Source organism: Salvia hispanica, chromosome 4, assembly GCF_023119035.1.
Source record: "Salvia hispanica cultivar TCC Black 2014 chromosome 4, UniMelb_Shisp_WGS_1.0, whole genome shotgun sequence".
In the NCBI taxonomy this organism is placed as follows: Eukaryota; Viridiplantae; Streptophyta; class Magnoliopsida; order Lamiales; family Lamiaceae; genus Salvia; species Salvia hispanica.
In genome coordinates, this window is record NC_062968.1 from 1,109,668 (window position 1) to 1,112,433 (window position 2,766).

Here is a 2,766-nt window from a genome sequence, read left to right on the forward strand (position 1 = left end):
ATAAATGGAATATCTCGAATAAAATCAGAGTATTATCTCAACAACCGACAACTCAAAGGAATACAATATCTCATCAATAAATGAACTCAAGAGAAACAACATTTAGCGGAAGCATTCGAGAGAAGAATTATACTATGTATGAAGACATAATATATTCGAAATCTTTATTTGTTATCTTCTTCACTTTTATGCTCAACACCCACCGCGCTCGTCACAGCTCAATCTGCACATTTTTAAAAAAAAGAAATGCAGGGCTGAGTACTTGATGCACTCAGTGGACTCATACCGAAAACATTTTTATAAAAAGTATTTATCATGCCACCATTGAGTGCCCTCGGGGTTTAACTTTAAAAATGCCCGAGCCACTAAAATCATTTACATTGTAAAATTCGACTGCAGTCATTTTCCCATAGATGTCTACCATATCTGATCCATTGATGACAAGGAATGTGGCCACATTCCAAGTCACTAGACCGGCCGACCCAAAAGACGGCTCACGATCCCCATTGGTGTACACTAGCCTGAGTAGGGACTCACTCCCTAGTCAGACCCGAATTCGATTATCCATAGATGGCAAAAGCCATAGCAGATAGGTTCCATAGATAAAACAAAATACGGCATGACAAATATTCATTTTCACATAGAATATACTTAAGGCATTGCCCTTATTTAAAAAGAAAGCCCACCTCGTTCTCTTAGCTCCTCAATCACTTTCTTCTCCAACCACAAACAACGTGCACAGTTCACCCTTTAAAATAATATGATTTGCTAAAATTAGACTTTGCAAAATAAATTAATTTAAAACAATGCATGCATCCTACGTGTGTGCGCTTAATTTATCCTTCGTTCTCATATAATAAAACAGATTTATCAATTAAACACCAAAGTTCCCGACTTAGAAGACTCTCAGTCATCATCGAAAGTAGCAGTATTTAAATTTCCAATATAAATAAATCCAATTAATTAATAAAATATAAGAACCCAATTAACAAAATTAAAGATTGAAAAAGAAACTGTGCAACTAATATACTCTCAATTAGTACGCGTCTACTACTCCTTTTCCACATTCCTAAAACTAAGGTGGCCCCAATCTATTAAATCAAAGTAAAAGAAAAATTAATTACATGATATACTCCCATCCTAAAACGTATTACTCCCTCAACACTACTACTTATTTAACATAAAGATATATTACTCCCTCAACACTAAACCTATGCTCCCTTCCGTCAACTACTATAAATAAAATATATATATACTCCATCACCAAAACAAGCCTACTCCCAAATGCACCATACTGTCTCAACATTCTAATCTCTCTCTTCCGTCTCAAATTCTCACGCCCTCCCTCTGCATAATTCAAATTGACAGCAAGAACACCCAGCAACAAACTCTACCTCAACTCTCGTCTCTATCTCCAAGTTAACACAAAATCCCCAAAGCAGATTCTCTCTCTCACGACATTTGGTGTTCCCGTTCACCACTGCCGAGTTGGAGCCGCCTCACCTTCGCACCGCCGCCGCGGTGTGCCGTCGTTTCTCAAGCGGGTAAGTCCCTCCCCTTAAATTCATTCAGTTTTGGGTTTGATTTAAAGAATCCGGAGTTGATTCGGTTCACAACATACTTTTCAGAATAAAGATTGAAGCTTTACTATTAATGTGTTACTCAAAAGATTTCAGCCGTGCTCTACTAAATTCATGAGTGTACTATTGAATTTGTGAGAATATGCCATGGAAAAAGACACGAAGAAAAATCAGAATTTAGAGGACTATACGTTCCAGAGAAGCAAAACTTGCAGAAGCAGAGGATATTAAAACTCTCAGTCTCTCGGTTCAAGATGTGGTATCACAAGAAAATTGGCCATGGGATTAATACATGGAGGTTTTCATACTCATAGGATTGAGGAAAAGATTACCTTTGCAGAAACGAAGAGGAACTGAACCGGATGGCGTTGAAACTGGCTGAGATTGTGGGAAGAGATATATATAACAATTATGTGGAGATTTGGTTTGTCAGAGAGATTTTAGGGAGTGGAGATATGAAAAATCGTATGGTGATGGGGCTGGGAGAAATATATTTCACCCAGTAGTTGACTGCAATTTGGAATAAATAATTGATTTTTGGGCTTCTTAAAAGTGGTCCCAACTAAAAGAAATAAAATGACTATAACAAGATAGATCAAAGTGATAGGCCTAAACATTGAGTTTCTTTCTCTTTTATTTTGTCAACGAAGAAAATTAATTAATTCATAGTATTTCATTTTTAGTACTTTGGTGTCATTCCAAGTACTCGCGAAAGTAACTTCTAATTTTTCTACGACATAATCCATAGCATTCATCGAGATTCCAACAACCCGATTCAAAACATTCGTTGATCCTTCGATAAAACATACCCATTGGTTGTTGAAACAAAACAAGGACAATAAAAAAAAATCTCCAAAAAGAAAGGAAAAAGGCGGGCGTTACAGTAGCATATCATTCCTCTTATATTAATCAACTTTTAATTTCTTCCTATTTTGCAACCATAGAAAATTCTTATCAAAATTCGTGCAGACATGGACTATAGACAAAATTAGCCCGCTAAATGTAACGCCACCGCTTTAGGATAAAGTTAACGCTCCAATTTATATTTTTAACCATATAAAATCACTTTTCACTTTATAACTATTAGAATGTAACAAAGCTCCAAAAACTCATTGTTTCAAAATAATTTTGAATTTAAGATCTGAGACCCATTATTTCAAAATCCGAAGTCCAAAACAAGTATGGG

The 2,766-nt window shown here is 35.9% G+C and overlaps 1 long non-coding RNA gene across 1 annotated transcript; it reads right to left on the reverse strand.

Annotated features, from left to right (window-relative positions):
• Window positions 1–2,064, reverse strand: LOC125218036. The gene is made up of 3 exons (XR_007175860.1): window positions 1,913–2,064; window positions 687–748; window positions 1–223 (listed from the first exon to the last, which is right to left on the reverse strand). It is a non-coding gene; the product is annotated as an uncharacterized LOC125218036 (long non-coding RNA).
• Between the last annotated feature and the right edge of the window lie 702 nt (window positions 2,065–2,766).